This window comes from Canis aureus, chromosome 13 (assembly GCF_053574225.1).
Source record: "Canis aureus isolate CA01 chromosome 13, VMU_Caureus_v.1.0, whole genome shotgun sequence".
NCBI classification, from domain to species: Eukaryota; Metazoa; Chordata; class Mammalia; order Carnivora; family Canidae; genus Canis; species Canis aureus.
In genome coordinates this window covers 67,309,136-67,324,039 of record NC_135623.1, presented here as the reverse complement: position 1 = coordinate 67,324,039, position 14,904 = coordinate 67,309,136, and the positions used below count along the sequence as shown (strand labels likewise).

Sequence of the window (14,904 nt, the reverse complement as noted above, 5' to 3'; positions counted from 1 at the left end):
AAAGAGAAAGTATTTTGAGTTTGACCATTAAGTGCAATGGATTTTAATTTCTTCAAAATATATTACTTCACTACTTCCCCTGTGTGAGACAATAGAAGAATTAAATGCTGAATTGGTTTCCTAGGGCTGCCACAAAAGTACTACAAAGTTGGTAGTTTAAAACGGGAGAACTCTATTGCTCTTCAGCTCTGGAGGCTAGAAGCTCAAATTCAAAGTGTTAGCAGGGCCATGCTCCCTCTGGAGCCTGTAGGGGACGGTCCTTCCTTGCCTCTTCCTATCTCTTTGTGGTGCTGTCAATCCTTGGCATTCTTGGCTTGCAGCTGCATCAATTCTGTTTCTGCCCATGTTGCAGATGTCTCCTTCTGCATCTGGATCTTTGCATTGTCTTTATCTCACTTATAAGGACACCACTCATATTGGATAGGGCCTGCCCTAATGACCTCATCTTAATTTATTACATCTGCAAATACCTTCTTTCCAAATAAGGTAACATTCACAAATGATGAATTCTAACAGAGGTTAGAATTTCAACTTTTTTTTTTTTTTTTTTTGCAGACACAATTTAGCTCATAACAAATGCTATTTGTGAAACAGAAAAGATAATAGAGATATGTGTTCATCCCACAAACTGCTTACATTTTGGTAGAGTATATGTTAATTATTTGTATAATCTCTTCCTTTGTGTATGGATGGAACCTGTTCCTTGCTTCTAACAATGGAATGTGGCAAAGGTAATGGAATGTCATTACTGTGATTACGTTATAATACATACAAGGCTTTGTCTTGCTGGAAGACATATTAGAGAAGCTGCCCCTAACTGGCTCTGAAGAAGCAAGCTGCCATGAGTAAGTGCCCGTGTTGGAAAAACCCATGTAGCAAGGAACTGAGTAGCCTCTAGGAGTTAAGGGCTGTCACCAGCAATAAGCTGAAACATCTCTGTCATGCAGACACAAGGAATTGAATTCTGCTAACAATCCAAGGAAGCTTAGAGGCAGATTCTTCTGTAGTCGAGCCTCTATTGACAATGACACCCGTAGCCAGAACATAAATATACGGTACGGCAAGAGCTTAGAGCCAAGACCCAGCTAAGCTGTACCCAGAATTTGGGCCCACAGAAATTATAAAATAATACATGTGTGTTGTTTTAAGTGGCTAGGTTTGTAGTCACTTGTAATGTAACAATATAAAACTAATACAACATAGATAATATTATGAGCTTTTCAGAGTGGTTGTAAGAAGTAAATAAGGGATGCATGTAAAAGAATCAATAGAGGGCCTAGCATATTGTAGGCACTAAGCACGTTAGTTCCCATGAGTTTCCTTTCTTTCAATCTAGAATATGAAATTCTAGTCACAACTTGAAACTAAGTCGTTATTTAAAATGTGATGAAATGGACAATAAATTGACCTGCATAAAAATTATGTGTATTAACACTTTGCTGCTTTTAATAGTAGTATAAAAAAATTCAAAACCAAATTTGTTAGAACGTTCATACTACAAAAAGAGATACACAGATTCAAAGCAATCCGCATTAAAATCTCAATGAGATTCTTTACAGACATAGAAAGACTATCCTATGGAATTCCCATGGAAACAAAAAAAGACCCCACTAGTCAAATTGATCTTGAGCAGAAAAAGCAAAGCTGGAAGCATCATGCTTCCTGATTTAAAATATATTACATAGCTACAATAATCAAAATCATATAGTACTGGCATAAAAACAGACATGTAGCCCAATGGAATGAAGTAGAGAGCCCAAAGATAAGCCCACACATGTGTGGTCAACTTATCTTGGACAGAGCTGTCAAAGATACACAATAGGGGAAAGACAGTCTTTTAAACAAATGATTTGGGGAAAAATGGAAATCCACATGTATGAAAAGTATGAACCTGGAAACTTATCTTACATCATACACAAAGATAAACGCAGAATAGATCAAAGATTTAAACATGAGGAACTGCAAAACTAGAAGAAAACATAAGAAAAACGTCATAACATTCCTTTTGGAAATGATTTCTTGAACATTACATCAAAAGCACCAGCAACAAAAGCAAAAATACAACAAACAAACAAACAAACAAACAAAAACAACCAGTGGGACGACATCAGATTAAAAAGCTTTGCACACTGCACAGCAAAGGAATCAATCAAAAGTTAAAAGGTAACCTACAGATAAGGAGAAAATATTTGCAAACATCCATCTGATAAGGGGATAGATACTTCTCTAAGGGTCAACAGGAATATGATAAAATGTTCAATGGAGAGTCACATTATATCATTAAAACAAAGAGAATAAGTGTCAACAATGTGGAGAGATTGGACTCTTGTGTACTTTTTGTGGAAAAGTAAAATGGTGGGGCCATTATGGAAAAGGGTTTGGGTTCCTGAAAAACTTAAAAATTGAATTAACATAAGATCCAACAATCCCACAGAAGTATATATCCAAAATAATTGAGATCAGGATCTCAAAAGAGATATATGCACTCCCGTGTTCTTTGCAGCATTATTCATAATAGCCAAAAATACAGAAATAATCTAAATGCCCACCAACAAAGGAATGAACGAAGAAACATTTATCGTTGATGAGAAATCTTGTATCAGTCTAGTTTTTGTTCCTTTGTAAATAAACTCTTTTCTTTCCTCTTTGGAAGCATTTCAAACCTTCGTTTTATTATCGGTATTCTGAAATTTTACAATTTTATGTGTTCTACTTGGTATTTGTTTGTATGTTTGTTTGGTTATTATATTGGTTAGTTGTAGGTCTTTAAATATGAAGCCTGGGGTCTTTTCCTTCTAGGAAATGCTCTTATGTTATCTATTCTGTGCTTTCCTTTTCCAAATTTTCTTTATTCTTGCTCTCTAGATTTTCTAGATTTAGAAGGTAGATGATTTCATTTATGTGTATATTCTATCTTTCCTCATATTTTAAAATTTAATCAGTCAAGTAATAGATAGCCATAGTATTTTGTATTTCCTCTTTATCTTCAATTTTACTATTGGATTTATTTTAATTTCAGCAATCATCATTTTATTTTATTTAAAGATTTTATTTATTTGACAGAGAGAGAGAGCACAAGCAAGGGGGAGCGGCAGGCAGAGGGAGAGGGAGAAGCAGGCTCCCCACAGAGCAGGGAGCCCAGTGCAGGCCCCATCCCAGGACCCTGGGGTCATGATGTGAGCCAAAGGCAAACACTTAACCGACTGAGCTACCCCGGTGCCTCTGCAATCATCATTTTAATTTCAGAATTTTTTCTTATTCACTGAACAAGCATGCTGTTCTTGTTCTATGTCGACGGTATCTTATTAAGTGACTCTGAGGTATTAATTTTAAGTTCTCTTCTGTTCCCTGAATTGTCCCTGTCTCTTTGAGTCTTTTTTTTTTTTTAAGCTTAAAATTACTCTTTTATATTCAGAGGTGCTTCTTCAACATTTAATATTTTCTGGTTGTCCTGTGTATGATTGAAACAAAATAAAAGTTGATTTGAGACCAGCATATTGAGCTTGTCTTTTGATGGCTATGCATCACTTTAAGATGTTTGGTAAACACTGATGACAATATTGGGACCATGTTGCCTAGATCAGGAGCCCAGAAGCCAGGATATTCATTTAATTTTTGTTTACTTAGAGAAAAACTTCTAGATTTTTGTGCTTTGATTTCTTTGTTTAGGTCACGGAGTTAAACAATTTGGGAGGCCATTGGAAAAGGAATCTTTTATATGAATGTTATAAATATACTATATTTATATGTGTTCAAAATTTTTTATTGATAGGAGTGCATGATTGGAAAAGATTTCAGAGCTCATTGTTGACAACAATCTATTCAAATGAATATGATTTTTAAATGAACATGATTCAAATGAAATGAATCCATCAATTAATTAATGAAAGTGAATTGAAATGAATTAAAATGAAATGAACATCAAATAAACGTGATTGAATCATTTAGGCTTTGGCCTATATGATACAAATTAAATGGCCTTTTACATTACATTAAATGGGCACTAAAATTAACTTCAGCGTGTTTTTTATATAACTAAAACATGGAGTGGGATTGCAACAGGTGACAACATGAAAATCATTTCTGTATCAAGATAGGTAATCCTATGGGTGCTAGTTCATTGATATAAAATATTGTTTTTATATAAAATCATTCTAAACAGAATGTAATCCTGCTGAATATGCTTGCATGTTGAGCTCCTTTCTTATGAGGATAATTTGAGCTTTGGAAGTACAAGAAAACTAGTACTATCGTGCCCTATCCAAAATGCAAGTCAGCAGAATTCTGTGGAAGTCCTAACCATGACAGAGTACATGACATAAGGAGTAATTTGGCTAATTCCTCAGGGGATTTTAAGAAAGATCTTGTCTTGCAGGCATTATCTAGTTTCTGTCTTCTCATTAATTAGCAAATACTTTGTGTAGATACTTTACAAGGCAGTCTAATAATAATGATGATGATAATACACACAAATGACAAAATCTTCCTCATGTGTAATAAAGATTTAATATAATTTCTACTTTCAGGAAGTTTTTTTTTTTCTAAATGTAAGCATGTTTTATTTTATTATGGTAAGAACCTAGTATTTTAAGTATTTTCTTAAGTTTTTAAGTGTAACAACACCTTATTGTTAACTATAGGAACAATGACATGCATCAGATTCCTGCAGTTTGTTCAATGTATTTAACTGAAACTTTATGTTTATTGATTAGTAACTCCCCATTTCCCCCTTCCCTTAGCTCCTCGTACCTGGTACCACCACTCCACTCTGAATCTATGAATTAGACTAATTGGCATACCTCATGTAAGTGGAATCCTGCAGGATTTGTCTTTCTGCGGCTAACTGAACTCGGGATAAGGTCTAGGGTTCTGTCATGCTGTCCCATATTGGAAAATTTTCTTCTTTTTTAAGGGTAAGTACTCTTTTTCTCTTTTCTTTTTTTTTTTTAAAGATTTATTTGTTTATTATAGACAGAGAGAAAAAGCACAAATGGCAGGGAGGAGCAGAGGGAGAGGGAGAGAATCTCGAGAAGATCCCCTGCTAAAAGTGGATCCTGAAGCAGGGCACCAATGACCCAGAGATCATGTCCTGAGCCAAAATCTAGAGGCAGAGGCTTAATAGGCTGAGCCACCCAGGTGCCCCAATGCTAACTACCTTTTTTAAAGCTAAAAGGTATACAGTGGCATATATTCCATTACATGACCATGCCAAGTTTTCTTTACTTATTCATCTGTCAATTGTAGCCCAGATGTTTCTCAACCTTGGCTATTGTAAATAATGCTGCAATGAGGTAAGAATGCTAATAACTCTTTGAGATCTTGATTTCAGTTCTTTTAGATAAATACCCTGAGGTGGGATTACTGGTTCATATGGTAACTGTGTGTGTGTGTGTGTGTGTGTGTGTGTGTGTGTGTTTTCTTTTTGGGAGAAAGAGAGAGAGCATTCACGAGCAAGGGGGGAAGGGCAGAGGGAGAGGGAGAGAGAATCCCAGGTAGGCTCCATGATCAGAGTAGAGACTGACACAGGGGTCAATCTCATGTCCCCAAGATCATGACTCTGAGATTATGACCTCTGCTGAAATCAAGAGTTGGACACCCAACTGACTGAGCCACCCAAGTGCCCCAATTCTATAAAATTTTTTGAGGAAATTTCATAGTGTTTCTCATAGCAGCGATACCAGTTTCCTTCCCACCAACAGTGCGCAAGCCTTCAAATTTCTCCATATCCTTACCAATACTTTTGGTGTTCTTGATAATAGCCGTCCTAGCAGTGTGGTGTTGCATCATGGTTTTGATTTGCAATTCCCTGCTAATTAGTGATATCGAGCATTTTTCGTGTATCTGTGTCTTCTTTGAAGAAATCTTTATTCAACTCCTCAGTCCATTTTGTAAATCTGGTTTTTAGTTTTTGTAAATTAATTTTAATGAAACCTAATTCACTGTGCAAATGATTTTTCTAATTTATTTTGTGAGACAAAATAACTTAAATGTACAGGGAAACTCACTTTGCTTTTGCCATCTGCCTCCTCTCCAACTGTCCCCCCTTTCTTTATTTGTTCTTAGTTCTGACAGAATAATCTGAAGAGGAGTAGGAGCTCTGCTGTGAGATCTCTCTTTCTTTTTTTTTTTTTTTAAGATTTATTTATTTATTCATGAGAGACAGAGAGAGAGAGAGGCAGAGACACAGGCAGAGGGAGAAGCAGGCTCCATGCAGGGAGCCCGATGTGGGACTCGATCCCAGGTCTCCAGGATCACGCCCTGGGCCGAATGCAGCGTTAAACCGCCGAGCCACCCGGGCTGCCCAAGAGATCTCTCTTTCTAATACTTATTCATTGTGATGCTAAGCAATTAGTTTCATTTTGTCAAATGCATAAGGATAACACAACAACAGTGGGCTCATTAGATTGTTTGGAAGACTGAATTAGATAACATACGTGACAGTGCCCAACATTGGCTAAGTAGACAGTGTAGTCTTGAAAATAATTTTCCTTTTCTGGTCTAATTTTTACTCTTCCTATCCAGGTTTCCTTTATTCCAATTGACCTTTAGTTAAGCTCTTTGTAATGTATTATGTACTAGACTATGTCCAGTCTAGTACATAATATCTTATACATCTTAATCCTTAGGCAATTTAGATCCGTCTGAAAATATAGCCACCGATGCAAGATCCCATAGCCAAGTTCAACTTAGCTATTCTTTCATGGAGAAGTTTCCTTCATAAGAGAAACCAAAATCAAAGTTATATAAAACTCGAGAGTCTCCTAACTCTGGGAAATGAACAAGGGGTAGTGGCAGGGGAGGTGGGCAGGGGGTTGGGATGACTGGGCGACAGGCACTGAGAGGGGCTCTTGATGGGATGAGCAGTGGATGTTATAGTATATGTTGGCAAGTCTAACTCCAATAAAAAATATACCAAAAAAAAAAAAAAAAAAAAAAACCAACCACGAGAATTTTGGCCGGTAAAGACCTTAAAGAATTCTTTCTATTCTAATATTTTAGTTTGTAGATTACCCTTGTCCTTCATTTTTTCACCCTTTTTTTGTCTGCCTCTTAGCTATTTTTATAGCTCATTAGTGCCTCTCTCAGAGGGTGGGCAATGGAAATAAAAGAAGCTGAAACTCAAACTCAGGCAGTACCTATGTAACATAAAACAGACCTTCAGGGATGAAAGAAAATCCATGGGGTCGGCTGTGGGGATCTTAATGACAGAATTATACTCACTATTTGATTTCACCGTAATCCACACAGTGCTGGCCAGCTACTTAAAATCATTTTATTCTTGAAATAGTTGATTGGTACTCATTACTCCAGTGATATCCATCAGCCAGCCAGGCCATCAAGCATGCTTGAGTAATTGTCTTGATCTTTGACTGTTGGGATGTGTCTCCACATACCTTTTAGTCCCATCCTGGTCTGTGTGCAGATCCACTTACCTATTCTCATTCCACATCTGCTTACTAGGACTTGGCATCTCAAAGCAACTTCAAATTTAGTAGAAAACTGTCAGATACACTATATCCTAGGAACCAATATAGTTAGTGACTTCAAGAGCATAAAAAGATTGGATTTTACTCACATTTAATGATTCAATGAAAGAAGGATTGGTTTACACTCTTGAATGATCTGTTCTGTGTAAGGTTAGGCTACCAGTAGTTTTCCATTTCTTCCTGAGAGTTTGTTTTTCTGTAAATGTCATAGTCCTTGCCAAAAGTATAACTGACAAAAAACTGGCTTGTTTTTTAAAACATCAAAATCCAGTTTATTACAACTGGTTACATCGACAATAGCTATCTTCGTGTTATATTTTGTTAACATGTTCTATTCATACAATTGATTATGGAATCATGGATGTCTGTGGATTTCAAGTAAGCCTGCTTTACCTTCTCATGAGCATGAGAATTAAGAGTGGGATTGCTGTGTATTGGCTTGATATGATTTCAAACCCACTTGTTTGTGACTTAAGCAAGGTTGTTTTAATCTACCTATTTATGACAAAGACAAAAAAATGAGGTTGTTTTTAGAAGTAAAGTTGTTTTGACATAATAACGAAGTAAGTTGTGTCAGGGTGTCATCAATTCATCTGTTCTTACTGGTAAGGACTTAGTAGCCCAGCTCCTAAAGTGTCCCACCTGGAGCTTATCAATAAAAACATGAAGAAGCAACTATGGCAGGAGGACATTTAGATGATAATACTGTGAGTTTGTGAAGACTATCCAGAGTGTTCTATCTGGGCCAGGTAGCACTTTGCTGACCTAAAACGGCTCTCTAAAGATCTTGGGGCATTAGCTCCTGCCACAGTCAAGGTAACTCTTACCAGCAGTGACAAAAGCCATTCAATGGGCCCCCAGGCCCTTTTGCCCATGTTCCTTAGCGACATGTTCTAGCAACAGGGGATTTTTATTTATGCACGGGCAGCGGGGCATGAGCTCTTCATTGGCTAAGCCTTCTCTCCTAGTACCAGCTAGTGTAGAGGTGCACCTCGACTAAATTTGCACTTTGTTCCTTTTCTCTCGTCTTGCCTGGGACAATAGTGTGATTAATCTATCATTGATTTGAAATATGTTATTTCTTTATTGGCTTATTAAGCCATCCCATATGCTATTAGTTTTTGAAATTCTTGCAGGGAATCTGCAATAAATAAATTGTTGGCAGAGACGAATTCAGTCTCTGAGTATTAATTTGCCTCCTCAGAACAAAACAGGGATATAGTCACTTGAGTAGTGTGTAAATAAGTTATATTTTAGAAGCAGCACTAAACTTCTGGCCAGAATACTTCTCTATTGTTTAGCAATATGAACTTCAATAAAACTTCTGAAAAACCTATGTATTAAGTGTTTCTTTTAAATTCAGTGTCACTAAGTCTTTTTTCCCATAGAAATAAGATAGAAAGCCCTGAGAAACTCCTACTCAGACACTCGTTGGATATTTCATTTGCCTATTGTTGGCTTAACATTGTTCACACCAGTTTTCAAACCTTATTCAGGTTCCCAAAAAAGTGTCTTTGAAAACTGCGGTGTTAAATATTGGAATTCTGACCCCTGCCCCCTCCACCACCAGCACCACTGGTTGAAATGACCAAAACTGCCTTCTCCGTGTTGGAATGACCCCACTAAGGGAAAATTGGAGTGACTGTGGCAGAAGCGTTTCCTGTCCAGGGTCACGTTTACAATATTTAGACTGAAAACACTTCTGACAGGACATGCTGATGAGGCAAAGAGAAACGGGATTAGGAAGAAGAAGGAGGAACAAAAAATGAAGAATTTGTATGAAGAGAAAGGAACAAAAGGTCTGTCATCTCTTGAATTTAGAACTATAGGAATATGTCCTGTGTCCCATGGTCTCAAAGAGAGGGAAGCCAGTTGCTGAAAGTCTAATCTTCTTTGAATATCTCTTTATTATTATTATTTCTAGAGGAATTAGGCTGAAAAGGAAATGTGTGAGGTAAGTTGGCAAAGTGTAAAATTCATTTCACACCCATTACTGGGTCTCAAGAAACTAACTCAAAGATTTGAAAGGACAAGTCACTGTACGTGTGAGGAGTAATAACCTGGTCTTCAGAACACTGCAGTGGCAGACAATAATCCCTTTGTGAAAACTTATGACAGTAGTGAAATTAATTAGCTTTCTCCTCCAACTGTGTGAGGGCTACAGCAAGAGTTCGAGCTCAGAGGAACATCCCAGCGGGGGGCATGGACTTCAGAAGGGAACAAGGAGCCAAAGTATTTTTCTTTCACCAAATTGTCATGATCATGTCACAAAGCAAACGGATGAAAACAACAAAGATGGCACTTTTTTCCCATCTTGAGCATTTAATTGAGATCTTAGGTTGCTTTTAAAAATGAAATATGGGTAATTAACTCTCTTATCAGACAACAGCCAGACTGCAATGATTATTTAGAATAATTAGAAAGGGAGTCTGTTCTATAGTCAACATGACCTTTTTCATTTATTAGGTTGTTTATCTGGCTGCTTTAAAAAGTTTTTCCAGAAACTTTTCTTTTTAACTACATGGGTATCTTTGTCGTCTTTATTAATTAATTGATTTTTAAAAGTCACATTCAGAATTCCACGCCTTGCATTTGCAAAGGTCAGGAATGTGTTGCACATAAATAGCCTGGGGGGGCATCCTATAAATAATATTTCTGATTTTAAAAGGTCATATGAAAAGGAAGAAAAAATTCCTCTTTGTATTTCATGTGTCTCAGACATATCACGTGCTTTTTAAATGAGCCCTTTGCCCAACATACCATGTAATAAGCTCTTAACAATATTTCCCTCTCTATAATCTGGATTTTTCTGGGACTAGGTTAGAAGGAAAGAATATGCCTCGTATGGCTTAGCAACTGGTACACATCTGATTAGGAGAAATTATTGGAAGCATGAGACTTTCAGAATTAAAAGGAATGTTAAAAATTAGCTTAAATAACTTATGTTACCAAAGAAGAAATAAAGACCAGGGATGTTACATGACTGTTCTAGTAAAAGAACTACTAATATCAGAGTGGAGCTAGAACCTTGGTATTCTGATTCCAGTTTTGTACTCTTTCTTAATGTTATCAGTGAGCAACTGGAAAGTATTTCCTTTAGAAAGGAAGTATTTCCTTTAGAAGAAGGGTCTTCACAAAGCACATTCTGAAAAAACAAATCCTAATTAGAATTTATTTTATTTATATTTTATTTTAAGTAAATCTTTACTGAAGTATGATATAAATATATAAAGGTGTCAAATAATACCTGTATAATTTCATGAAGTATCTCAAGTGATACTTTGGAACCAATACTCAATGAAATAGAATATCCTGCAACTGAGAAGCTCCCCCTTGATCTTTCCTCAGTCTCTACTCTTACCTCCTCCTCAGAGGCAATCACAATTTTGATTTCTGTCTCCATATATTGGGTTTTGACTGTTTTTTAACTTTATATGTAATTATGTTCTTCTGATCTGGCTTCTATTTCTTCAAGATTTTGTTTGTAAAATTTACCAGTGTTGTTTTACACATTTTGTTCCTTTTTATTGATGTGTGGCCATCCTTTGTATGAATATGTCACCAATTGTTTATTTGCTCCAATACTGATGACTGATTAGGTTGTTTCCAGTTTGGGACAATTACAAATAATACTTCTGTTGGAATTACCCAGAATTTTTAATGTTATCTATCCTGGAACATGAGTAGTGGGGTCTTACTGTGATTTTGATTTTCATTTTCCTAATTGCTAATTATCTTGAATACTTTTTTATATTATTTGTTGACCTTTTTGTATTTTCTCTTTGGTAGTGCCTGTTCAAGTCTTTTGCACATTTTTCTTTTGATTTCTCTACCTTTTTCTTATTGATTGGTAATAATTCTTTAACCTTTCTGGATGAGTTATTTGTGAGTTAAACACATTACAAGTATATTCTTGACTTTTTACTCTCTAAATAGTATGTTTCGATGAAAAGATGTTCCTAATTTTAATGCAGTCCAATATAACAAGTTTTCCTTATGGTTAGTGTTTTTTTGTGTGTGCCCCACTTAAAAATATGTGCTTATCTTCAAGACTTTGAAGATATTCTCCTGTGCTATTGAGTTGATTTATTGCTAAACCTTTGATATTATATCCATAAACCACCTGAAATTGTTTTTGTGTACATGATGTAAGGTAGAGAACTGACATTATTTCTTCTCATAAATATTCCCAAGTTTTTCAGTGTAATTTCTTGAGAAGACTGGACTTTCACCACTGTTTTGTAATTCCCCTTTTTTCCTAAATAGTGTGTCCTTTTATGGATGTTTTTCAAGACTTTCTTTACTGTTCCATTGGTCTATTGGTCTTTGTGCCAATACCATATTTGTCGAATTTCTCTCTATTCTATTTTTTTAAAATGCCTATTAGTCATAGGAGTTGGCCCTTTCCTTCCACACTCTATTTCTTTTTTTTTTTTTAAGATTTTATTTATTTATTCACGAGACACATTCTCTCATGTGTCATGAGAGACACAGCGACACAGGCAGAGAGAGAAGCAGGCTCCGTGCAAGGAACCCAGTATGGGATTTGATGCCGGGACTCCAGGATCATGCCCTGAGCCGAAGGTAGACACTCAATCGCTGAGCCATCCAGGCGTCCCAATTCTATTTCTACCTGCAGCATTTTGGGTAATTTTTTCAGATTTATTTTCCAGTTTATTGGTTCCTTCTAATGAATATTTAATTTGCTGGAAAATCATTCCATCAATATTAAATTTTTGTTTTGAAGTTCCATTAAAGTCTTATCCTATTCATAAGATTGTGTTTATTTCTTACATCTTTAAACATGCTTATATTCTTTCAGATTATGTTCCATTATCACAAGGTTTTTATAATATTAATGTTTATTTGATGACTCTCACAATTTTGTTTGGGGTTTATTATATGTTCATTTTTAGTTAGGATTTATTTTTTCTGTGTTAATCCCTCGTGACAAGAAGAAATTCCTCTGAAGAGGTTCAGGGTTTGCTCCTGTCAGGTACCTTGTTATCATTAGTCTGGGGACAATTTTTATGTTGAATCTCAACTTTCTGGGCTACATGCCAATGCAAACTCAAAATGTGTGTTAAGTCAGGCCCAAGATTTCTTAGCCATCTATTTTTTTACCCAGAAACTTCTTAGTCATAAACCTTATCATATCTCAAAAAGAGTGGAAATAAGGTCAGGTGTGCCTTGGCAATAATATATGTGAAATATTCCAAAAAAGGAAAAAATATAGAACAAATATAAAATGTCATTTGCAAGGTAAGGATATGAAGAAAAGAAAACCCTCGTACATTGTTGGGAGCATATATTGGTATAGCTTCTATGGAAAACAAAAAATAATATTACCATATGATTCAGCCATTTCATTTCTGGGTATTTGTCTGAAGGAAAAATGAAAACACTAACTTGAAAAGGTAAACACATTTCATGTTCACTACAGCATTATTTACAATGGCCAAGATATGAAACAACTTAAGTATCCAGCCCTGGGTGAATGCCTAAAGAAAATGTGGCATATACATACAATGGGATATTAGTCAGGCATAAAATAGAATGAAATCTTGCCATTTGCAACAACATGGATGGAACTGGAGGGCATTATGCTAAGTGAAATGAGTCAGACATGGAAAAACAAATACCATATGATTTCACTTATGGTGAGATCTTTGGTTTTTGGAACCAAATGGAAACCAAAATCCAAGCTTATGGATGCAGAGAATAGGCTGGTGGTTGCCAGGGGCAGGAGGAAGGGGCGGGGCGTGAAATGAGTTAGGGAGGTCAAAGGGTGCAAAATTCCAGTTATAAAATAAGTGTTGAGGATGTAACCTACCCATATGAGGACTATAGTTAATAATACTGTATTGCATACCTGAAAGGTGCTAAGGGAGTAGATCTTAAAAGTTTTCATCAAAAGGAAAAAAAATGTGTGTCTATATATAGTGACACATGTTAACCAGCATTATCATGGTGATCATTTTGCAATACGTAGAAATATTGAATCATTATATTGTACATCTAAAGCTAATATGTTATATGTCAATTGTATCTCAATAGCAAATGTCATTGCTTTTTATCTCATATAAGGATGCTATTCACGTATGTTCAGTACAAATCCGCCTTACAATACTTAGTCGCCTTCCTTATTACAACAGTTGTAATAACAAATTGAAAATCTAATTCAAAAACAGGGGGAAATCTTCTTTTCTGTGGTAGGCTGCCAGTGGAATTTTGGCTCTGAAAGAACACGTATTTAGCCTTTTCCTCATCAACATTTCGTAGTTATACTTCATCTCCGCCCGGCCCCACTTTGGTTAATGACAGAATGCAAACTCCGACATGCCTGCCATGTCTGATGCCATGTCTGCTGTACACTTAGGTATACAACTCCAGTCATTGCTTACGTGACTTCATTGCTTCAGTGACTATGTATTAAACGGATCAGATGAACCAGAGAGTTTTCATCCTGCCACCAGCTGTTCTAGAAACTAAGTCTCATTATGTATACTAAAGGCAAATACACAGCACTTTGTGAATCATGCACTCTCTTTCAGATCAATGGTCAGAAGGATTCCAGGCTTAGCAAAGAAACAAATAATGAGAGAAAAAATCAAGGAGAGCAGGGTTGGAGTTAATTCATCTTTGTTACAAATCTTCATCGCAAAAATATTGGCAGCACCAGCCGTGAGATTCTAGCTAAGGATGAAAGGAAGAAACTCCTATTGTCGTTCTCCTGGGGAAATAAGGACTAAAAATGAATTGGACTGGGGAAAAAAATACCAAGTAGAACATTCTCATCTGACTGATCAGATTTCTTCATAAAGCAGCATATCTAAGAGTTTCAACTTGCTCCTGGAGAGAATTGGAAACATGGAGAGATGCAAATTATAGGTGCAGTAAGAAGGAAAGTAAATCCAACAAAACACTTTCATTCCTTTTATTTTAGTGAAATATTTCTACCTTTTGAGAGAAAATGAGTGAAAATATCAGTGAGGGTGACAAAACATGAGAGACACCTAACTCTGGGAAACAAACAAGGGGTTGTGGAAAGGGAGGTGGAGAGGGTTGGGGTGGCTGGGTGATGGGCACTGAGGGGGGCACTTGGGATGAGCACTGGGTGTTATGCTATATGTTGGCAAATTGAACTCCAATAAAAAAATAATAAAAATAAAAAATAAATATTTCTGCCTTTTTTCACTCCTAATTTCATTTTTATTTTTATTATGGTTCATGTAATTCATGAAATCCTTAGTTGGCACTACAACAATCAAAACTGTAAGCCTCCATTTCCATGCTAATGTGTCAACTGGGAAACTTTTCCTTTTGTATCACCTGGATTTAAATGTTCCCTCAGTCACAAATTATCTTAAAGTGGAAACTGACCTAATGAGAGTTGAGAGTGGTTTTGCACTGGGAA

At 36.2% G+C, this 14,904-nt stretch overlaps 1 long non-coding RNA gene across 4 annotated transcripts in view; it reads left to right on the top strand.

Annotated features, from left to right (window-relative positions):
- The window catches only part of LOC144282643 (uncharacterized), a 43,176-nt gene extending 28,682 nt beyond the window's left edge, over positions 1-14,494 (top strand). For 3 of the 4 annotated variants that reach the window (XR_013351142.1, XR_013351140.1, XR_013351141.1), the window contains 2 exons: positions 4,740-4,913; positions 14,042-14,494. This is a non-coding gene — a long non-coding RNA (uncharacterized LOC144282643). Of the gene's footprint in view, positions 1-738; positions 846-4,739; positions 4,914-14,041 lie in introns of those variants that run through there. The other variant, XR_013351143.1, reaches the window with a different exon arrangement.
- The last annotated feature ends 410 nt before the right edge of the window (positions 14,495-14,904 follow it).